The 24,907-nt window shown below is 40.1% G+C and overlaps 1 protein-coding gene across 9 annotated transcripts in view; it reads left to right on the top strand.

The window, feature by feature from the left end:
* Positions 1 to 24,907, top strand: part of RAB27A (RAB27A, member RAS oncogene family) — a 72,262-nt gene that overhangs the window by 2,290 nt on the left and 45,065 nt on the right. For 2 of the 9 annotated variants that reach the window (XM_048867187.2, XM_048867189.2), the window contains one exon: positions 15,027 to 15,198. The exons of 4 other annotated variants lie outside the window; for them this stretch is intronic. The gene's annotated coding sequence lies outside the window, so the exon portion shown is untranslated. Of the gene's footprint in view, positions 1 to 14,064; positions 14,089 to 15,005; positions 15,199 to 24,907 lie in introns of those variants that run through there. 3 more of the 9 variants (XM_075133067.1, XM_048867188.2, XM_075133068.1) reach the window with 3 other exon arrangements.

Below are 24,907 nucleotides of genomic sequence, written 5' to 3' on the forward strand. Positions count from 1 at the left end.
AAAGCTATTTTGTCCTTATTTATTATTTTTATTAACCCTGTGAATTGGATCCCTAGTCGTGGACCAGGACCCCATTGTGCTAGGTGCTGATAGCACTTCTGTCGCTTTTTTTCCTGGCTGGCACAAAATAACACAATCTGAAAAGCAGCTATAGTGATAGAGTTCATGATGCTGAAAGATTACCTCTAAAGTACCGTATAATAGAAATGAATAGCGGTATTTTAATATACTATTGTGTCTAGCCAAGGATTCAAATTTGTTGTTAAAGGTCTTATTTCAGAGTCTGTAAAGTAGTTCTGAACTGGTGATACATTGTGCAACTTAGAATTTGTCATTTAAAAATTTATTAATAGGTATAACACGTAATGGACTAGAATTTTAAAGCCTCTAGCCCAATGAAGCTTTTGTTTTAAATATTTTATAGTGTTTTAAGCTTTTTCCTCACTGTGTGATGCAGAAACTTGCTAGTTTATCACTTGAACACTCAGGTTTTTTCCTTCCAAAGAGAAGAATGTTGAGCTAAAGGGATTTTTAACTGGATTTAGGTATACGGACAAATATTTTTGGTAGCAATCAGTGACTTTTCTGTAGGTAGTGTTTTTGGAGAATAGCTCCGTTTCTGCCAGGTGTCTGGTGTGCTGGCACATTGACTGTTAATTAGTCTATCACTCCATCACACACACCCTTGCTTACATACAAGGGGCATTTCTAGACCTCACAAAAGATATCTTGTTCTAAGTACGTATTTTATTTAGGAGCAGGTAGAATGGCCATTGGAGATTAGTTGCTATTGCTTATATCTTCTATTAGTTATAACTCTTTGTAGGTCTAGTAAGTAGGTGTCCCTAAAAAAACTACATTAAATTGTTAGGCCTTTGACTTAAGAATTTCTCTTGCATTTTTTTTTTTTAAAGTAAATGTTCTGCTTCACACTAAATTTTTCCACCCTTGTGTTTAGCTTATTGCATGTACAGGCCCTGATCCTGCAGAGATTTAAATTTGTGCTTAACTCATTTAGCTCAGTGGGACTAGTTATGTGCTTAAAACTAAGCATGTGCATATATCTTTGCAGGAGTGGGATTGTTATGTCTGCTCCGGAGTATGTTTCTCCTCTTTGTCTTGAAAACCCTGTCCGTGCTGGAAATAAAAAATTGTGTTCACACAATGGGTTTAAACATAGTTAAAATTGGTTCGGGTAAACACAGATTGGGGAGCAGATTGGGACTGCACTGGTGTTCATCAAAAACAATCTCTTGCAATCAGCAGAAAGTAGATTTTAATTTTATGGAAATTTGTTTCAAAGGTTTTTCTTTAATCACACCACCTCTAAGTATTCAGGGTTAGCTTGAACCATGCTTTACACCAGTTCCGGTAACACATTTTTATCTCCACTCTGGAGGAAGCCTTGGTGGGGGTGGCAACCCAAATGCTTCATTTTTATAATTGATCTTCCATATATTATTTTTATATATAATACAATTTTACTATAAGTGTTATAAAAATAAACACCCCACTTATGACCGCATACACACAATCTGTTTGTTTTTTTTATACCCAGTCTATAGCTCCTTCAGATACAATAATAATATAAATAGAAACAATTTTCTTCCAAATGAATTATTGTGGCTCCCTGGAATTGCCACAACGTGATCTTTGTCAGGATTTTGCCTACTATAAGACCTGGAATTCCATTTGCCTACTCACCAGACAGCTCAGGGGCAGCTTTCCCTGGTGAAAGCGGAGCTAGTCCGTCAATCTGTGCAAGAATCAACAACTTAACACAGCCTCAGACAAAACTGAGTAAAGGAAGTTATTGGCATTTGTGGGAGATGGATCTGAAAAAAAAGGCTGGAGAAAGGTAGAGAGGAAACATTTTTTCTTTCCACTTGCAGAAGCTAGGAGGCTTGGAGAGAGGTAGAAAGTAGGTTAAGTATCCCACTCACCAAACAGTGAGGAGGCTCTGGAGCTTGGGGGGTAGAGGGGATAACCCTTCCAGCAACTGGTGGGGGGGAGAGAAGGAATTCTCTGGTTTCAGGTACCTACTGGCCAGAGGCTGATAACTAAGATGGAGTTTTCAAGCAGGATCTAGGCACAGGAATTCTAGAACTCTGCCCCTTCACAATCACTGGGGATTGGTTGTCCCATACTGGTGGTGGTCCTCTCACCGGCTTCCACTTTTCTTCCCTTCACGTTGGGGATAGTAGGCTTAATCCTATGGCTATAAAAGGCATAATGAGGGACTATGGTTGGAAGCAGAACATAGACAATAGAGTGAGGGTCAAAGTTGTCCATTGGAACGCTTTTCCTAGGAATGTGGTGGATTCTCCATCACTTGAAGACTTTAAATGAAGACTGGATATCCATCTAAAATATATAGTTCAAACAGAAGCTCAGGGTTGGATGCAGAAATTATTGGATGAGGTTCTTTGTCTTGTGTTTATGCAGGAGGTCAGACTAGATCAGTCGTTCTCAACCTTTCCAGACTACTCTACCTCTTTCAGGAGTCTGATTTGTCTTGCATACCCCAAGTTTCAGCTTCAGCCCTGCACAGCGGGACTTGGGCTTCAGCTTTCTGCCCTGGGCCACAGCGAGTCTAACACTGGCCCTGGTGACCTCATTAAAGTGAACTCGTCCACAGTTTGAGAACTGCTGACAGTATTAGCAAGTCATTGTCCATATGAAATTTTCGTTTGTATTGGTTTTGCTAGTGCTTTTTATATAACCTGTTGTAAAAGTAGGCAAATATCTAGATAAGTTGATGTACCCCCAGAAGACCTCTGTGTATCCCTGGTTGAGAACCACTGGATTAGATGATCGTACGTGTCCCTTATAGCCTTAAAAATCTATGAATGGAGGTGTCTGGTAAAGTTTTCAAGTTCTGACCTATCCTCTAGAGTCCAAAGGTTAGGTACTAGATACTACTTTAATTTTATTATCTAAAATTCCTTTTAAAACAATGGTAGTTTGCTAGGTATCCAAACTATTCATAATGCACATAATATAGAAAATTGTTAATGAAAGAAAAATGCGTATACTACACATTGTACGTGTGGCAGTACTTTCTCACCAATAATAAGTGAGCCACCAGGTTGGTGGGTGGGTGTTGTTTTTGTTTTGTTTTTTGCAGATGTTGAAATGGTTAATCTTCTTTTGCAGGTCAGCTGTTTTGCAAAGTGTTGTTTTTGAAATTCAGATAACTTAATTTTGGAGAATTCAAGGAACAAAAATGTTCAAAATGCCAAAATACTGCTTTGGTGAATTGTTTAATGACTGGCTCCTGGCTTTTCACCCACACACTGGGCCTCCCTTGACCTGAGGAAAAATGAGTAAGAGGAGGCAGGAGGGAGGCTAATTGGTAGCATCCTACATTGGTGGGGGAAGAGGGAACTAATGGGTAGCATCATAAGTTGTGGTTCTGCAGACCCGTGCTTATCTTTACACGTGTGTGAGCAGTCCCTTTGAAATGAATTGGAGCTTTAGTAGGCATCTGCAGGCCAGCATTGCAGAAGGCAGGCAGATTAGTTAGTCATCCAGAAGATGGATCTAGGGAGTTCCTTATCCAAACTGATGTGAACCTAAGGGTGAGGATTCAATCTGGGAATTGTTTCTTTCTTTCTATGAACTGGTTCATCCATCCCTTATTATGAACTACAAGAATGAGCAGCTTATGTCTATGAGCAAAGCCTGCAATGGTCTCATTATAGCATCAGTAGTCTGTGAGCCGACTAGTCTATGAATGGAGGTGTCTGGTAAAGTTTTCAAGTTCTGACCTATCCTCTAGAGTCCAAAGGTTAGGTTCTGACCTATCCTCAAGTTCTGACCTATCCTCTAGAGTCCAAAACAGCCTCCCACACCAAGATTCTTAGTCCTAAAGACATTTAATTCCAGTGTTCTAGATAAGCATAGCTTGCACGGTGGGTACAATTCTGTTAATTAGAACAATACTGAAATTGTTATACAAAGTTTTATTTATTTGTAAATGTAGCATGCTAGGCTGTCTTAAGCATTGCCTGGCAACATCTCACCCACCGTGCAAGCTATGCTTATCTAGAACACTGGAATTAAATGTCTTTAGGACTAAGAATCTTGGTGTGGGAGGCTGTTTTCTTAGTAGTAAGACCTTACCTATGTAATTTGCTACTTTTAAGCAGGATCCTGGCCCCTTTTAGGCCAGGTCTATACTACAAAGTTTTGCCAGCATGGCTATGTCAGTTAGGGTGTGAACAAAAACACCTCTTCAGCTGACATAGCTATCCCTGCAAATCCCCAGTGTAGATGCAGATATGCCAACAGAAGAGGGTTTCTGTCAGCATAGCTATTGTCATTTGGGGAGGCGGTGTCACTCAGCTGGCTGAAGTCCTACTTCTGGCAGCATACACAGCGTTTATGCTAGGGGGCTCTGCTAGTACAGCTATACCGGTATAGTGTAGACTAGCCCTTAGAACCAGATGCAGGGTGCACCTCTTTGTTAAGACCTTGCCAACTAATTTAAACCTAGTTTCATAGGTGACTGGTAAATCGGCAGGTAGCAGGAGTGAGTGTGATGTCTGACCCTCAAGCCTTGTAAGGTGCCCAGATACCATGATGATGGGCATAAAAATACTATTTTAAGGCAAAATGTAGTCAATAAGCTGGATTCAACCTGGGTTTACTTGGTACATGGCCCAGGTAATGCAGTGTCTGCCTGGGGGTAGGGGTGGTTGGTTACAGAAAGTGGTTGCCATCTTCCAGTGTGAGGGCAGAACTGAGCCTGTGTGTGGTGCTGGTTGAGGAGGAGGCATAGCCAAGACCGGATCCTTAAAGTACCTCTGTTATAAACTAAAGATATCTGCTTCATGCCTCTTCCCCCGCAAAGTATGAGCACTGAGGAAGGAATATGGGGAACCACTATCGGAAACCACCCTTTGTACTGTACTTCTATCTGAGGATACAAATGATTTGTTATCAAGTGATTAAATGTGTGGGATCCATGAATTGTTTAGAATGCTAGAACAGTTTATGCCTGGGTTTCTAATCTTGCGCACACCTTCACTATGATTCTGCACAAGTATCGGGTATATGCGTGTACAGGTTGCCAAGACAGGATCTAACTGGCAATTTGTATGTGCAAATAAAATACCTATGTTGTGCATGCAGTTTTGGTAATGGCATGTAAATCAAGCAAATAATTCCATGCTTGCAGTTCTGAAACTCAAGGCATCACAAGCAATGAAGTTGCTGATTGTTGCAATGTCCTTCTCTGAGCTATTGCTTTTGGAATACTGCTGTTAAGAGCATGGACAAAGTAAACAGCACTCGGAACTATCTGGAAGGGTAGATGCTGATGACTGTTTTGCAGAAGTACTTTCATTTAGATTTTTTTTCCTCTCCATTTCTACCTACTTAGAAGTGTCTGGGCTGGCTTGACAGCTGCTATACAGCCCTGAAAATGAACAGCATGTGTGCACCAAGGTCAGCCTGGAGACAGCTGTCTTGTTGCTTTCATAACTGATGGTTATTTTGTTCAGTCTTCCTAGCTGCTCAGTCAAACAGGTATAATGAAATTGGTTGCTATGAGCACTGAGAAGGAAGAAAACAACTCTTTCAAACAAAGTAGAGTGGAGGCTAGCATCAGAGGTGAGGACTACTAACCGACTGAAGGACTGAAACTACTCTAGCCTCCTGGCAATAGATGTGCCAAAAAAACTTTATGGTTATTGTGGGCTAGTGATTTACCTAAATCAGACTGTTTTGTAGGTAGCATATTTTTGCTAGCTAACTTGCTTTAATGCCTGTGAAAAGTGAGTATCTGCTTTATTTTGGTTCTCTTTTCTCTCTCTCTCCCCCCACCTGTTTTTGAAGCATGTTTAAAATTCATAAATAGTAAGGGACATCTTTTATGTTCCTGCTGTAAACACATGCTGATGGTTCCATTATAAATACTTAGATTTGCATTGCATTGTGAAAACTTCAGGGATTCGCTTAAAATTAACACACACAACACCAGTCTGCATTGTTTAACTTTTTGATGTTTTGTGGGATGGTTAATGTTGTAACCTTAGCATGAGAAGTGCATAGTAATTGTGGTTATCAGCAGCAAGTAGTGCCTTCCTATAGCAAATTTTTATACTTATTAAAATATAATTCACTCATGTCCAAAGTGTGGATGGTGGTGAAAGGTTAGTATTCCCCCCCCCCTCTTTTTCAGGTTTTAGAGATTGATTTGATTTAATTTTTTTTTTCCTGGCTTCAAACCAGACTTCATAAGTGACTGACTGCCCCAGGGTGCAGGCAATATTTTAGATTTAATCCCCTTTGGTTTTGCTATGAATTGTTTTTACTTTCGTTTCAGGTAGGATTCCAGTATTTTAAGCTGCTACTGGTGCATAACATCACATACCTAAGGCCCTTTGTTTTTTGGTGGTGGTTTTATTTATGTTTTCCTGGGAATTTATCAGTGTTTATTACAACAACAACAAAAACAGCTGAAAATCGGTGCAAAAAACTATTAATAATTTTTCAGGGTAAATATCGGGTTTTATTTTGGTATTTATGTAGGTGCGGAATTCACTTTCCAGTTTTTCACTTCCTTTGTTAGAACCCCCAAAGGGGGAGATTATGTGAGCATACTTTTTAAATTTATCAGCTGATGCCACACTTTTACAATGAGGGTCAAACAGCACAATGACTTTCCAGAATGGCGATTCGCTGTGAGAAGCTTCAGGGGACATAGTGTGAATTACAGTAGCTTCCCACTTCTTTGACAGCTCTTCGTAAAAACTTATGAAAGTTTTTGCGAGGTTGATCTGCTCAGTGACTGGCAACATAGACAAGAAAAGATTTTTGTTTTTTCTGGAATCTCCCCAGATGTGCTTTTGTGAGAAAGTTCTGTTGAGATATTGTTAACCAGATTGCCATACACCTCTGTATTAGAAAATGTGCTGTCTGTTAAAGAATTGGATTCCAGTTTCTTCTGTGCTTCATGTAGTGGTTGAAGTGTTTTCAATTAGGAATTTGAGTTTTGTACAGAGGCTTTGCCTAATTTCTTGAGTAGCTGCTTGAGATTTCAGCTTTTTGACTTTTCCACTGTTGAAATCTTTGTGATCTAAAAATCAAATTAAGATTTCCCCATGCCTTCTGAACACTCTGTACAGCCAAATACATACTAAACCATCCTGTCGGTACAACTGCAACTGAAATGCTGCTTCAAAGGCGATCTCTTCTCAAACATAATAGAAGAGGTTGGGTGTGGGGGGTTTTGTTTTTTGTTTTTTACTTGAATGCTTGAAAACTGCTCCAGCTTCTATTACAAAGTTTTTCAAATCCTCCATTTTGGGGATACCTGTTGCATGAGGGACAGAAACATGCAGTAGGTGAACTGGGCAAGACAAAACAAAGCAATTCAGGTTTTTCGTTCAGCTTTACATCTTGCGTGAACTTCACGCAGTAAGAAACCGAGTTGGAATTCACTGTTGCCGCATCTTTCCAAGTAAGTGCATATTCATGTAAAGTTTTACTGACAAGCTGACTTTACAAACTTCAAATCTGCCAAAATGAGTGCAGGCTTCTCCACAACAAAATAAAAAAAGAAAACAAAATCCCCAGGGCGGGGTGGTCAAGAACATCTGGCGATTCTGTCAAAAATCAGAGAACTAACTATATTTCCAGCCAACCTTTCTTTAATTTTGTTGGTCAGAGTGATATCATTCTCCTCCAGATATTTCTTGGTCAGATTGAATTTGGCAAGGATTTTGCAGCTGGACAGAAATTTTGTACAAAGTCCCCCAAAAGACCATCAGCAAGGCCTAGCGGCTGCCATGAAAAACAAAGGGCACGTACAAATTCACTTACTACATCATGTTGATCTTACTCTTTCTGCTGTGCCCTGATGAATGCTGATTCCAGTGTTTGCTTGTTTTCTGTTTTTGTTTTCTTGTTTTCGGCTTAAGTGTCATTTGCTCTGCAAATGTTTTTTAATCTGGTTGGCCTGAATGTCAACTTTGATGCCACACCATTTGCAGTACATACACCGCAACTTCATCCTTTTTCTCCTGTTTGTTTTTTTAAGACTTTTTCAAATACTTCCTTATGTTCTAAAATGTATTCTGACGCCAATTTTCGTTTTCTTCCCATTTTAGTGTCAAATCTTTAAACCGTTATTTGCTAACAGCTTGAAATGTGTACGTGGAGGGTGTGAGATTTATCAGTACGTTCAGATGCACACGCACTTCAGAGCTTGTGTGCATGCATGTATGTTTGTTGTGTGTATCTGCATGGCTAATAAATAGCCTTACTTCAACAGGCAGCTTTGCACATACACACAGACAAATGTATTATTGTAAAACATCTCGTGCAATGTATTGTATTTTTCTAATAAAACAAGTTATTTTTATATAATTGAATGATAAAAAATAGGGTGAAAATTGAAAAAAAACTAATAATACTTCTGATAAAACCTGGGATTTTTCGGTAAAAATCGGTTTAAACTGAAAACGGTGGGGCTTACACATCCTTACTGATGTGCTCCTGTAGCAGTGCTCAAATTTGGTGGTCTGCTAATGCTGGGTCTTGAATTGTGGTGCTATATTTGGTTATACCCTACTTAAACTTGCACTGGTGGCAGAAAGGAAAAGAAGTGTGATTCAAGGGGAGAATGTCATCCCTTGTCCTAGTTTGAATACTATGCAGTAAGACCTTGGTTCTGCTCCTGTTGAAGTTGATAACCAATCTTCCATTGACTTCCATGGGAGCAGGAACTGGCCTCAAGTTGGCTTTTGAAGAGTTCTTTGGCTATAAAGCATAATTGATGTTTGCTTGTTTTGTTAAATTGCGAATTTCAGATATGGTGCTCCAATGTCAGAGACGTAGTAGTAGGTTTCTTTTGCTGTGTTTGTGCAGCAGGGACTAGAAGTCTTGGTTTCAGAAAGAAACTCAAGAGAATCCTTTGGAAGAGTTATTGAGAGGCTGCTTGGAACAAGCTGCTAGAATGGAATCTTGTCATAAACTGATTAACAAGGCAATGTTAACTCATATTACAGAGGGATTTAACCTAAGCTTATGATATTAAAGCTTCTTTTTACTTTTATCTGCAAATGTGAAGTTAATTTGACCTACCAGAACAACAGAAAACTAATTACATTAGTTCTTAAAGTAAATTGTGTTTTTCAACTGAGACATTTTGCTAGAAGGTTTGTAGCCTGATTCCACAGGGTGTTGAACACATGCAACCCGCAGTGATTCAGGAAGTGTTCAGTGCCTTGCAGCCCTGACTTTTTCACAAAACCTTTAGAATTACAGGCAACAACTCCTTTTCTTGGTGGGTGGGAAGGAACATAAGTTGAAGGGGACCCATGTACTGGGAGTCCTCATTTTAATCACCTATTTCAGAAACATCCGTATCTCAGAAAGCATCTTAATTTTTGTGAGATGATGTAGAGAGAAATGAAGGAAGAACTCTGTCAGTCTGGTAGGACATGCTTAATTGACGGAGAAATTGAATGAGAGGGGAAATGCATCGCTCCCTATGTTGACAGTACCGTGTGTGGTGATGGTTTAAAAAAATACATGGGAGTTACAAGACATGAGACAGCCTTCATTAACGTCACTACAAGAGAAGGCTAAGCAGTAATGGGAAGGCTAAGCAGTAATGGGCCTCATCCTCCCTGATTGAACTAACCTAGTTATCCCTAGCCTGATTCTTGCTTGCATATTTATACCTGCCTCTGGAAATTTCCACTACGTGCATCTGATGAAGTGGGTATTCACCCACAAAAGCTTATGCTCCAATACGTCTGTTAGTCTATAAGGTGCCACAGGTCTCTTTCCCATGTTCACATAGGCATTGTCTTGACATGAAAAGTGATTTGAGTTTCAGTTTAGCTAACATGCTAGTTAAACTCATTAGTCTCATGAAACCTAGGCTCTGAAGTGCTTATTCGCTCTTGAAAATGTTATTTAGGAGCCTGTCACTTAAGTGGTTTTGAAAATTTTGCACCAGTTAGTTTGTCAAACTGTAGCTTAGGCTTCTTTCTGGGTTAGAACATGAGCTAAAACCAAGCTAATGGTGTTAGACTTCCTACTGTAGTGGCAGAGTATCATACAAAGTTTTGTTGGCATAGCTATGTTGGTCAGCGGTGTGAAAAAACACTCTTGGCAGACGTTGCTAGGGCAGCAAAAACCCAAGTGTAATGTTTGGGGAAGTGATATTACTATACCAACGGAAAAATTCCTCCTGTTGGCATAACCTGCATCTACACTAAAGGCTCTGCAAAGCATTGATTGAGTAGACAAGGTTTAAGGCCTTCTACTCAAGACAAAGCCATAGTGAGGAAAAAGCTTTACAGCTTTTTATAGGGGGAAGAGAGAGAGAGAACTCTGTCCTATTGGGTAGCTGTAAAGCAGCTCTGTATTAAGAAGACTGCCCTTTGTATTGAAAGACCCCCCCCCCCCAAAAGGGGGTTCCCAGTCTTAGAGACGAGTTTTAAAAGGCAATATTTCTGTTCCTTTACTGTACTAGACCAGATCAGCCAGAGCAAGGAACAAATATGTTCCTTGTTAAACAGCTAACAAAATCATCCAAAGGACAGGACTTGGTGGTGGTGCGGGATTTCAACTACCCAGACATCTGTTGGGAAAATAATACAGCAGGGCACAGATTATCCAATAAGTTCTTGGAATGTATTGGAGACCATTTTTTATTTTAGAAGGTGGAGACAGCTACCGGGGGAAAGGCTGTTGTAGATTTGATTTTGACATAGGGAGGAACTGGTTGAACATTTGAAAGTGGAAGGCACCTTGAGTGAAAGTGATCATGAAATTATAAGAGTTCATGATTCTAAGGAATGATAGGAGGGAGAACAGCAAAATAAAGACAGTAGATTTTAAGAAGGCAGGCTTTAGCAAACTCAGGGAGTTGGTTGGTAAAATTCCATGGGAAGCAAGTCAAAGGGGAAAAACAACATAAGACAGTTGGCAGTTTTTCAAAGATACATTATTAAGGGCATAAGAGGAGACTATCCCAATGCATAGGAAAGATGGGAAGTATGGCAAGAGACCACCCTGGCTTAACCAGGTGATCTTCAATGATCTAAAAATAAAGAGTCTCACAAAAAGTGGAAACTAGGTCAAATTACAAAGGATGAATATAAACAAATAACACAAGTATGTAGGAACAAAATTAGAAAGGCCAAGGCACAAAATGAGATCAAACTAGCTAGACACATAAAGGGTAACAAGAAAACATTCTACAAATACATTAGAAGTAGGAGGAAGGACAAGGTAGGCCATTACTCAATGAGGGGGGGTGGGCGGGGGAGAGAACAATGTGGAAATGGCAAAGGTGCTTAATGACTTCTTTTGTTTCGGTTTTCACCAGGAAGATTGGTGATTGGATGTCTTAACATAGTAAATGCCAGTGAAAATGAGGTAGGATCAGAAGAGGCTAAAATAGGGAAAGAACAAGTTAACAATTACTTGGACAAATTAGATGTCTTCAATTCACCAGGGCCTGATGAAATGCATCCTAGAATACTCAAGGAGCTGACTGAGGAGATATCTGAGCCATTAACAATTATCTTTGAAAAGTCATGGAAGACGGGAGAGATTCCAGAAGACTGGAAAAGGGCAAATACAGTGCCCATCTATAAAAAGGGAAATAAGGACAACACAGAGAATTACAGACCAGTCAGATTAACTTCTGTACCCAGAAAGATAATGCAGCAAATAATTAAGCAATCAGTTTACAAATGTCCAGAAGATAATGTGATAAGTAACAATCAGCATGGATTTGTCAAGAACAAATCCTATCAAACCAACTTGATAGCTTTCTTTGACAGGGTAACAAGCCTTGGGTATAGGGGGAAGCAGTATATGTGGTATATCTTGACTTTAGTCTTTTGATACTGTCTCGCATGACCTTCTCATAAACAAACTAGGGAAATGCAACCTAGATGGAGCTACTAGAAGGTGGGTGCATAACTGGTTGGATAACTGTTCCCAGAGAGTAGTTATAAGTGGTTCACAGTCATGCTGGAAGGACATAATGAGTAGAGTCCCACAGGGATCAGTTCTGGGTCTGGTTCTGTTCAATATCTTCATTGATGATTTAGATAATGGCATACAGAGTACACTTATAAAGTTTGCAGATGATACCAAGCTGGGTGGAGTTGCAAGTGCTTTGGGATTAAGATTCAAAATGATCTAGACGAACTGGAGAAATGGTCTGAAGTAAATAGGATGAAATTCAATAAGGACAAATGCAAAGTACTCTGTTTAGGAAGGAACAATCAGTTGCACACATACAAAATGGGAAATGACTGCCTAGGAAGGAGTACTGCGGAAAGGGATCTGGGGGTCTAAGTGGACCACAAGCTAAATGAGTCAATAGTGTAACGCTGTTGCAAAAAAAGCAAACATCATTCTGGGATGTATTAGCAGGAATGTTCTAAGCAAGACACAAGAAGTAATTCTTCTGCTCTGCTCTGATTAGGCCTCAACTGGAGTATTGTGTTCAGTTCTGGGTGCCACATTTCAGGAAGAATGTGGACAAATTGGAGAGAGTCCAGAGAAGAGCAACAAAAATGATTAAAGGTCTAGAAAACATGACCTATGAGGGAAGTTTTCAAGTATGTAAAAGGTTGTTATAAGGAAGAGAGAGAAAAATTTTTGTTCTTTACCTCTGGGGATAGGACAAGAAGCAATGAGCTTAAATTGCAGAAAGGAAGGCTTAGGTTGGACATTAGGAAAAACTTCCTAACTGTCAGGGTAGTTAAGCACTAGAATAAATTGCCTAGGGAGGTTGTGGAGTCGTCTTCACTGGAGATTTTTAAGAGTAGGTTAGACAAACACCTGTTGGGGATGGTGTAGATAATACTTAGTCCTGCCTTGAGTGCAGGGGACTGGACTAGATGACTTCTCAAGGTCCCTTTCAGTTCTATGATTCTATGGGACTGTTAAACTTAAACCCAGAGAAAAATATCCAGACAACTGTAGAAACTGCATTGTATTAAAATTCTTCTTTCTAAGGAAACTGTGGTAGTTACTTATTCATTCTTTTCATCACTACCACAGCTTCCTGTAAACTGCAATCTCTTTGAGATAAAAAATGCACTTACTCATCAACCCATTTTGCCATACAGATAAGAATCACTGATCTGTTTAAAAAAATAGTGCATTTCTAATTCTTCTCATACTGAAAGCAGAGGCATCAGAAGCTGTTGGTTTATTTTTTTAAAGCTTCTTTCAAGAACATGGGGGGCTTGCTATTTTTGGTTCTTACTAGCTTAAATACCACTTAGATAAAAACAGGCTCAAAATGAGTACTCGCAGAAAGTGAAACCAGTAGACATCCCACCCATACTAAAGCTATAGCCTGCTAATAACTATGCATTTCATCCATCTGTTATGTTCCATCTTCCGTTCTTCTCAAATAGAGCTTCTTTCTTTTTAATGGTATGGGGATTGCAGAAAAATAAATGTCAATTTTGTAATTTGCCGGGGTACGGACCTACATGAGTCAAGTTAGTATATGTAAACACTAGTCTTACCTTCTTTTCTGTCGATTATTACATTCTTTATGCTTTCAGTTTGACATGTTTTGCCAAATCTATCGTGAGCTAAAAACAACAATCATTTACTTATTTTTGTGGTCACATCTTGTATTTAAAAGAACCCCACAAACAACCTCCTTCCAACCCCTGATCCCCGACCCCCAACACACTCTCGACTAGGATGTTCACTGCAATCTGGATTCTAATCTCTTTCTACACTTTGTGTCATTTTCTAAAAAAATAGAGCTTTTTAATAAAATCCATTTCTACTTCTACACTACAAGGGGCTGGAACCCATTTCACATTTTTTTTTCTTCTCTCTCCCCTCCCCCAGCCCCCTTACCTCCCTTATCTAAAAAAGGTTCAAGATAAGAAACTGAACATCCGATAGATTGGAACTTAACACTTGAGTCTGATCAGATGCAGGACTTGCATGAGTTATACTGTGTGGTTCAACATTACTTTTATCCCTTTTATGTGGATCTGAAGTCAGCACCTGAATTTTACAGATGGAGAAAGTGAGGCAGAGAGGGCAAATATTGGGACTAAGGCCACACTGCAGGTCAGTGACAGAGTTGTGATAAGAACTCTGGAATAGAGCTGGGCAAAATATTTTGGTCTTTTTTTTTCCCCTTCAGGAAAAGGTGCAGATTCAGCAACACAAAATGTTTCATGATTCATATCTATTGCACCAAATCGTTTCTCAGTCCTGCCACCCACCCTCCAATTTGGAAAAAGTTTAAGTGTTTTGTTTCAGTACTTTTGAAATGTTCAATTTGTTTGGGCTGAAACAACTTCATTTTGTAATTTCCTTACATTTTACCCTTAAAGCAAATATGATTTTTTTTTAAAAAAGCTCAAAATTGATATGAAACCTTTCAGGTCAAATTAAAGTGTTGTTTGACCCCAAACTCCTCTCTTCTGCTCTGATTTAATAAAAATTCTGAAAAGTTTCATTTTCAGGTCAACTCAAAATGAATTTTTTAAAAATTCAGATCTGCCAGCAAACTGAAAAATCCATTATTCACCTATCTCTGCTCAGGAGTTCCTGACCTTAAGTTCCTTTCTCTAGTGTGCACTGCTTCACATAACTCGAAACTTCTGAGCAGGGTTAATGTGATCAATGTCAATATAATGATACTTCACACCTACATTGTACCTTCCATCCAATGATGTGATGTTAAACATTAATGAATTAAGCAGAGCTGGTTGAAAAATGCCAATTACTTTTTTGTGGGAAACTTTCAAAACAAACAAACAAAAACCCTGAAAAGAACTTTTAGCTTTTCAAATGAATGTTTGGTTTTCAAACATTTTTACTGGAAAATTTTGTTTTAAAACCAGAAAAATTCAACCAATATGAAAATTTTCTGTTCGAACTTTCAATTTCGTGTCAATTATTTTGTCAAAATATGATTTTGGTGAAAAAATTGACCAGTAGAATTAAGCCTCCCGCAACTCCTAGATGACCTCAAGTAGTAGTATAAATTATGTTTGCAGATGAGGAAGCAGAGGGAAGTGATTCAGGAAGGAGCTGAGAATAGGACCTACCTGTCCTGCCTTCAGGTGAAGTCAGTAGGAATGCAGAATGGAGCCTAGGAGTCTCTGCAGTACTGATGAAGAGCTGGCAAGGAGAGCTAATATTTGGCTATTTTGTGGGGTTAAGGCTAAGGTAAGTTCAAACCAAAAAAAAAAAGTGCTTTTGAAGTATGTATTCATTTCACAGTAGTACATTTGTGTGTCCTATTATTGAAAAGATACTTGTATCCCAGTGAAGTGTGTCCTCAAGATCATAACAATTGTAGCTTTTTATTAAATATTGTAACCTTTTAACTCCTCGGGAACTAATTACTTACTATTAGTGTGGAGAAACTGGATTGTCTCATTAGTGCTCCTTAATGTGAGAGACTAGGAGTAAGGAGCCACTGACTTCAAACATACTTCTCCTACTTTTATTTGCAGTGGTAAAAATGCAGTAATTAGTATAAATAATGCCTAGATTTACTGTCTGTTACAATAAAAGAAAATTGAAATTTTACTTCAATCCCTTTTTGCTGCTGAAAACTCTGTTAAAAGCAGTTGTCTTTGTTGCTTCCGAAATGTTGTTTTGGATTGCACGCTTCAAAGAGAACTTGACCTTCATTCATTTTAATCACTGCAAGGACATTTCACAATCAGACACTGGCAAAGTTTAATCTTTACCTTTCTACCATGAAGAATTATCATCTGGTCTTTGTACTAGAGTGAGGCAAGTACAAAAGGATCAACATAATGCTTTCAGCTCTCAGAGTTGCATATTCGAGAACGTTGCTGTATTCACTAACTTTGCATAACACTAGCTCTGAACGGAGAACTCATCCGGTATATGGTCAGATTTTCTTTACAGTGCTTTACCCATAGATGAACTGTCAGTTCCTCCTTTTGATGTTTGATCAAGTAAGGATGATGGTTTTTGAGAGGCGTGCGCGCGCTCTCTCTCCCCGCCCCCAAGGAGATTTCTCTAGCGTCTTACCTAATTCTGTAGTAATAATGGTAAGAATCAGTTTCATTACGAGTCTGTCTCCTCATATTCCTTGTGCTCCTCCTTTGGTCCTGCTCCCCTATCATTTGGTTAAGAGTTTTTTATTTTGGGCTTTGCTTAGTTGTCCAGTGATTTAAAAACAAAGTGCCATGAATCAGTTGAATTTGCACTTTGGTCTTTATTGTCTTGACAACATGTATTAAAACCAGTCTGCTGGCTTTTTGAGCTTCATGTTTAATTGCCAGAGAGGCTCTGTAGCAGAAATTGGCTGGCAAATGACATCAACTTTGGCTCTCTACTGTTTGCTCTCAGCCTGCCAGCCTTGCAAGCGTAATGTTCAACATCTGTTGTGTGGCCTTGTGAAGATTAAGCACGTGTTGTGTGTTCATATCTTATTTTAATGACTTAAAGGAAGAAAGTCCTTCAGTCATAAGAATTGTCAGAAGAGTGGTGATAGACATCCTCAACTGAATTGGAAAATTTCCTTGACAGACTTCTGTCAAAGAACAAAGACAGCCAGCAATGACACTGAGTACACACTGCTTTCAGCACTGGAATTAAACAGTTCTTCTGCAGTATTATCTGAAGACTACAATGTTTATCATTAGTAGATCCATCTCCCCTCCCCCTCCCCTCAGTCAGGTGCCCTGATCCCATGAGGAATCATGGCATAACATGTAAATTATCTGGCATGTTCCTCATGGGGAAGAATCATACTCAAGTGACCACTGACTTTCTGTTCTCTTTATAACCCATCCCTGAAGATGTGTGAATGTACATAGCACCATCTTCCTGATACTTGAGTTTAAGAATTCTCCAAGCAGATCAGGTGTCCTTTGGCTTTCTCCAACTCACCTTCTAAGTTCCTAGGTCTCTACAAAGTAGAAAAATAATTATTGACTCATTATTAAAGTTAACAGCTTTCTAGTGAGCACAGCTAAGGTCACAAGTTCCAAGTGCTAAGATTATCTTGTTAAAAGAGCTTGATTGAAATTGGAGGAAAATGTAATAAGAATTTGGCATTCCTCTGTAGAATCTCTCAAATTACAATTTGGCTCTTAGTTTTTGACTTTCCAAGTATATTTAGAAAGTTTCAGTCTCTTATTAATTGCTTTCCTTTGTTGATGCGGTGGACTGCATCGAATCATAGAATATCAGGGTTGGAAGGGACCTCAGGAGGTCATCTAGTCAAACCCCTGCTCAAAGCAGGACCAATCCCCAACTAAATCATCCCAGCCAGGGCTTTGTCAAGCCTGACCTTAAAAACTTCTAAGGAAGTAGATTCCACCACCTCCCTAGGTAACTCATTCCAGTGTTTCACCACCCTCCTAGTGAAAAAGTTTTTCCAAATATCCAACCTAAACCTCCCCTATTGCAACTTGAGACCATTACTCCTCATTCTGTCATCTGCTACCACTGAGAACAGTCTAGATCCATCTTCTTTGGAACCCCCTTTCAGGTAGTTGAAAGCAGCTATCAAATCCCTCCTCATTCTTTTCTTCCGCAGACTAAACAATCCCAGTTCCCTCAGCCTCTCCTCATAAGTCATGTGTTCCAGTCTCCTTATCATTTTTGTTGCCCTCCACTGGACGCTTTCCAATTATTCCACATCCTCCTTGTAGTGTGGGGACCAAAACTGGACACACTACTCCAGATGAGGCCTCACCAATGTTGAATAGAGGGGAACGATCATGTCCCTCGATCTGCTGGCAATGCCATCGTCCTTCTTGGCAACAAGGGCACACCGTTGACTCATATCCAGCTTCTCATCCACTGTAACCCCTAGGTCCTTTTCTGCAGAACTGCTGCCTAGCCATTTGGTCCCTAGTCTATAGTGGTACATGGGATTCTTCCGTCCTAAGTGCAGGACTCTGCACTTTTCCTTGATGAACCTCATCAGATCTCCATGCTGACTGTTCCTGATCACTTTCCTCTCCTCTAAGTGCTTCAGAATTGATTCCTTGAGGACCTGCTCCATGACTTTTTTCAGGGACTGAGGTGAGGCTGACAGTTCCCAGGATCATCCTCCTTCCCTTTTTTAAAGCTGGGCACTACATTAGCCTTTTTCCAGTCATCCGGGACCTCCCCCCGATAGCCATGAGTTTTCAAAGATAATGGCCAATGGCTCTTCAATCACATCCGCCAACTCCTTTAGCACTCTCGGATGCAGCGCATCCGGCCCCATGGACTTGTGCTTGTCCAGCTTTTCTAAATACTCCTGGACCACTTCTTTTTTTCACAGAGGGCTGGTCACCTCCTCCTCATGCTGTGCTGCCCAGTGCAGCAGTCTGGGAGCTGACCTTGTTCATGGAGACAGAGGCAAAGAAAGCATTGAGTACATTAGCTTTTTCCACATCCTCTGTCACTAGGTTGCCTCCCTCATTCAGTAAGAGCCCACGCTTTCCTTGACTTTCTTCTTGTTGCTAACATACCTGAAGAAACCCTTCTTGTTACTCTTAACATCTCTTGCTAGCTGCAACTCCAGGTGTGATTTGGCCTTCCTGATTTCACTCCTGCATGCCCGAGCAATATTTTTATACTCTTCCCTGGTCATTTGTCTAATCTTCCACTTCTTGTAAGCATCTTTTTTGTGTTTAAGATCAGCAAGGATTTCACTGTTAAGCCAAGCTAGTCGCCTGCCATATTTACTGTTCTTTCTATACATCGGGACGGTTTGTCCCTGTAACCTCAATAAGGATTCTTTTAAAATACAGCCAGTTCTCCTGGACTCCTTTTCCCCCTCATGTTATTCTCCCAGGGGATCCTGCCCATCAGTTCCCTGAGGGAGTCAGTCTGCTTTTCTGAAGTCCAGGGTCTGTATTCTGCTGCTCTCCTTTCTTCCTTGTGTCAGGATCCTGAACTAGACCATCTCATGGTCACTGCCTGCCAGGTTCCCATCCACTTTTGCTTCCCCTACTAATTCTTCCCGGTTTGTGAGCAGCAGGTCAAGATGAGCTCTGCCCCAAGTTGGTTTCTCCAGCACTTGCACCAGGAAATTGTCCCTTACAGTTTCCAAAAACTTCCTGGATTGTCTGTGCACTGCTGTATTGCTCTCCTAGCAGATATCAGGATGATTGAAGTCTCCCATGAGAACCAGGGCCTGCGACCTAGTAAATTCCGTTAGTTGCCGGAAGAAAGCCTCGTCCACCTCATCCCCCTGGTCCGGTGGTCTATAGCATACTCCCACCACGACATCACCCTTGTTACTCACGCTTCTAAACTTGATCCAGAGACACTCGGGTTTTTCTGCAGTTTCATACCAGAGCTCTGAGCAGTCATACTGTTCTCTTACGTACAATGCAACTCCTCCACCTTTTCTGCTCTGCCTGTCCTTCCTGAACAGTTTATATCCATCCATGACAGTGCTCCAGTCATATGATGTGATTGGAACAACAGAGACTTTTTGGGATAACTCACAATTCCTTGACTGTGCCAGGACTTTTGTTTCAGTTCTATTCTCCACCATTTGCCTTCAAGTCGGTTTTAGCTCCATGCAACTTCATATGAAAAAAGAATTCCCTAATTCTAATTGTACCTTTTTTCAGCAAAGTCCTTCTATTTTTGATAGACTTGGCTTCTGGAAAAAGAGTAGAGATGCTTGGCTGGTAGGAGAAAAGTTAGAAGTATAATTTACTACCTGGAGGGAAGGAAATGCTTTACAAACCGTTCCCTTAACTCCCCCTGCTGCTCCTTTTTCAATAAAGAAGGGAAAACATATTAATGTGTTGGAGAGGTTGAAATCCTTCTTCTTATATTGAGACCCTTCCAGACAAGTAGGTTGTACATGCTCATTGTAAGTAACCACCATCGAGGGCAAATTGCAACGTGCCAAAGAGGTTGTTGCTTGTTCTTTCACCATCTCTTATCCTGTTCCTCTAGCCAGATTTCCAGAAGCAGTGCTTCAATAAATCCTCTAGCCTACTCTGGTCTTAAATTGTTCTCAAGTTGACTAATCATGTTGGCATTACTGAGGGAGCCGATAGGGCTCCATACCAGCTCCCCTCACAAAACCTAAAGGAGTTCCCAAGCTGAAAAAACACGTCAGTGAATTTAATAAGCATTATTAACAAATTGGTCTGTTTTATATTTAGGTAATTAGGTCACTGAATAAAATACTTTCAATGGTCTTTTGGGGAAAGGAAAACATACTGTGATCAGGGACAAGCTGTTTCAGAAGAGGTACAGAGGAAGCATGGTCTGATCTGAGACTGGCTTAGCCACTGATTCATTGAAGGACCTTAGGCAAGTTGCTTGACATCTCTCTGTCCATTACATGTAAGGGCCTACAGCTGACCTGCTTACCTGCCAACTTAACCCCCAGACAGTCTAATGAACACAGCTGGGCCCCAACTAAGTTGCCTGCTTGGTCACACACCCTCTTTTTTCCTCCAGTTGGCTGAAGGGATTAGCACACCTGCTCTTAAGGGCAGCAGCAGAGTGCTGGCTGCTGAAAGCATTTGGCTGTGGGCTGCATTAACTTCTGCCCCTACCATGTTGCAGTCCCACTTTTTTGCTGTGATTTTTCTGCCATGCTCGAGTCTCACCACTCCCCTATTTCAGCCCTGTCCTAGCCTCATTCCTGCCTCAGACCCAGCCCTCCTCCTGCCTTCCTTGACTCCAGGTAACCCGGTTCTGACCCTGGGCTCGGATTCCTGGCTCTTACTCTAGCTTGACCCTTGGCTTGGTGATTTTAGAGCCTTTGATTCTGGTTCTGACCCTCTGTGACATTCCCAAGGGTACAATCTGGATTGTTGAATAGCTGAGTCCCCTTAATTCTCTAGTCTGGGGTGCCTTTTACACTGCTTTCCTGTGAACAGCCACCTTCCCGGTCCTACTCATATATAGCCACTAGCATGTAAACTCACTCCTAGCGATGTTACACGAATGCTTTCCCAGCCATTCGTGAATTTACGTACGCATATTCTTCAATCTTAGCCTTGTTCCCCAGAAATGTGCATCTTGCACTGCTCAGTATTCTCCTGGACAGTATAAGCTCATAGTAAGTCCATCATTCCAACTTTGGGTAATGATTACGCATCAGTCTTGTTATCCTACATAGAGCTTCCCAAACGCTTCAATCCAACACACTGGTTTAGATAAAACAATAAAGCAAAACAAGTTTATTAACTACAGATTTTAAGTGATTACAAGTGATAAGGCATAAAAGTCAGAATTGGTTACAGAAGAAATAAAAACACAAGCTAATACCTAAGTGAACTTAAAAGCAAAATAACTGTCTCCCCATAAGCTGGAACAGTTCACAGACTGGATTTCCTTTCAGCCAGGTACCCCTCCCCCACTTCAGAGTCCTTCAGGTGTTCACTGATGAACAGAGAGATGGGAGGAAGAGAGGGGTGATGTGGGGGTCATGGTCTCTTATTTTTATACCCCCCTCCTCCTCCTCCTCCTCTTTCAGGATTACCCCCTGCCGGGGTGTAGAAGAACATTCCTCTGTGTTCGTGAGATTTGAACCATCTCTGGGATGAAATATAAATTTTTGTTTATATCATCTCCTCCTTGGAGGATGGCTGCTTAAGCAGTTAATAGTTTCTTCACACCCGTGGTCGGTTCTTTTCCCACAAATTAGCTCTTCAGAAACAACATTCTCCAGAACCAGAACATATTTTAGTAATGTAAAGCAAAATCATGTAATTTTGCATGCAGTGTTGTCACACACGTTTTAACAGAATAATAATATCCAGAAGATTGAATTTTCAAATCATACCTCACAAGGCATAGTTTGTACAAAATATATAACCATCTAAAAGTGGTGAACATGGGGTACAGGGTGTCACACCCTCACTTTCATTTCTCTGCTCCAGACTCCTCCTCGTGACCACTAGGCCGGACCGCCCATGTCCTCCTGGTTCCTAGAGTGCCTGGGTTTCCCCTTTGCACAATGGAGATAATGTTGCTTACCCACCTTTACAAAGCTCTTGTGGGGCTCTGTAAAGTGCTATAAAGTGTGGCTTTATATATATATATATTTTTTGATTTCCTGTGTCTTTTTCTTGAGTCTGGGCCTGTAGTTATGTCTAGTTCTGGTTGCGCTGCCCAAGACTTCATTAGGCTAACCATTTGTCAGACTGTTCTCTTCCTCCTGGAATTAGTGATCTCTTACTGTCTAATTCTGAATTTGTGAAATCTACTGAAGTAAATTTCTGTGATGCTTTATGGAGCAGACAATAAGACTATGATTTGAACTACACTATACACGTATATACAAGTTCTTGATGCGGCTACACCAAAGTAGTGTGAAAGACTGCAACGGGTTTGGGTCAGAAATATTTAGCTATAAAAGCTATTAAAAATCCTGAAACTATATTTACGGAGGGCAGCTTTATTCACCAGACTATTTCGATTGAAATTATGAAGCCCTTTTGTAAGGGTCTAATTTTTCCTTCCCTGAAAGTCAGTGAGAGCAGGATTGGTCCATACATTTTTACAAGTTCTTATTCTGCCATATTATTGTTTTGAAGTCAGTGGGAGTTTGACCCAATAAAATACTAAGGAATTGGACCACTGACTTCAGTGGGGCTGCTTGTGGTTACTCAAACAAGTAAAAGTTGCAGGATTATCTTCCTATCACTTATTCAGGATCTCTCTAAATAAATTAGATACTCCCAACATTTTTCAAGCAATGGTGACCAGTAACTGTCTGCAAGAAAGTGTATTTTGTATACTTATTAAATAAATTGCATCACATTGTCACAGGTCAGAATGGAGTCTTAAAGTGAACACTTAATTTTGACCAGAACCAGTTGATAAAAAACGTGAGTCCTGGTATTGTTAGGCTGCATTGAACAACATGCACAGATCAAAGAGACGGGTTAAGAAAAGGAGGAAGTCAGTTTTGTGTGTGAATGCCCAAGCAGTTACGGTTTTATAATTGTATGCATTTTTAATGTAAAATTCACCAGTAAATGAGGTATTTTGATCAATTATCTAGATTTTTTTTTAAGAAGTGCATGTTAAATTAGATCTGTTTTTTACATCTTAGTACTTTGTATCTTGAAAATGTTGTATAAATGGAGACTAATCATGCCAACAATAGTGTATTTTTTATTTGCTCATAGCTATCCTTCCTTAATTAAAATATATATATTTTCAAATAAAATTCAAAGCCCAGCATAAAATAATAGATCACATCAATAACATCCTGGCACTCATGGTACTGAGCCCCTTCTGACCAGTACTGATGCCCTCAGCTATCACTGACAAGCATTTATAAATCATGGTGTACATGTGCTTTGAATATTGGGGATGTACCTATGTAAGTACTCCAAGCGTGTAAGATAATTTGATGGATTCCTCAGTAACAGAAGTAAGTGTGGTTAAAGTCTTTTCCTTTCGCTTAAATAAAGTCAGAATAATCAGACTTTATGCAGTAAATCCACCCGCAGTCCAGCGGTAGAGTTTGGGGTTGCAGTATTTGAGCAAAAGTAGCGGCATTAGTCTCTCTACTCTATTTGTGCCAGGGGTTAAAACTACTGGATCTGTGTAATTGTGGCTTCACTAACTGCTGACCTAACCTGCCTCCATGCTGACCTATTTGGGGATGGTGGGGAAACCCTATTGCATGGCTGCTCCATCTGCAATGGACAAATACAAGGCTTCAATAAATGGTGCAGGGACCCTCTACACCATGGGATGTTTTACCCATCATGCTTTAAATAATTAAATCTGAGAACAAACTTAGAAATCTTCTTCTAGAGTTGAGAGGTGAGAGAGCAAACCAAGAAATAGTGAGGAGAGAGCCTTGAAGTAGGAAAGGGAATGATGTTAAAGGTAATCCCGCATCTATTGGGGGAGATGATGTGGTTTAAATGCCTAATCTGTTAGAGAGACTCTTTTGAAATCATTTCAAAATGTGAAGTGCCTGTAAGTGACTCATAGAGCTGTGCAAAACTTGGTGATTTTCAGTTCCCATGAATTTATGGGAATCTCTTCTTGGGTCTCGATCCCCTCGAGGTTCACACCCTGTTGTTTTGGCTTAATTTTCATGTTAATTTCCCACTGCTCGCAACAAAAGATCGAAGTGCTTTGCTCTGGCACCACCCTGCTACTGTTAAACTTGTCCTTCTGACTGAGTAAAGGGACAGTATAGGTGGGATTTTGGCAAACACTGTGATACTAATTTATCAAGTGACATATTGCTGCATGCATATGCACCATGATTCTAGCACTGAGCATGGAATTTATGTTTTAGATCGTTGTAGCTTTTTGCAAAATGAACAGTTATAAAATGTTCTCTCAATACAATTGAGTTGGAGTTCTAAAGAAATCCATAAACTGATATTTTCTTATATATACACTATGTTCCAAGGTAAAATTTGTAACTATAATTTGAAGAAAGCTGTAAAACAAATTCTGTCTGTGCAGTGCCCTGCACAAGAGAGCTCTATAAAAGCATGAACCTCTGTTGCTTGAGCTAAAGGACTAAATCCACCAGCTGAAACCAGTAAAATACTCCAGAAGAGGTTAATGTGACTAGCTGTTCAAAGGGGAAGTAAGACTTCACTCCCATCGAGCAGGTCGCCTCTATACTATAATTGAAACAGTGCTAGACACAACTGTTAGCCAAGGTTTTTAACTTTTAAATCTGAAAACCATAGTAAATGGTGCTATAGAGCATAGCCCTCTATGCAGCCTGCAACATTATTTTGTGAGGAGGAAATGTCTGTATGTACAAGGTTATACTGTTTAGTATTGTGTGTTTTTCTATGGGAAGCAATAGAAGTAAATAATAGACAGGTCCTCCACTCTGCAAATTTTCAATACTGATGAAATGTCTCTAACTTAAAATTTAAGTGTAAAAAGTTATTTAAGAAAGTATCTATTTAATGGTTAACACCCCACT

Source organism: Caretta caretta, chromosome 10, assembly GCF_965140235.1.
Source record: "Caretta caretta isolate rCarCar2 chromosome 10, rCarCar1.hap1, whole genome shotgun sequence".
NCBI lineage: Eukaryota > Metazoa > Chordata > Testudines > Cheloniidae > Caretta > Caretta caretta.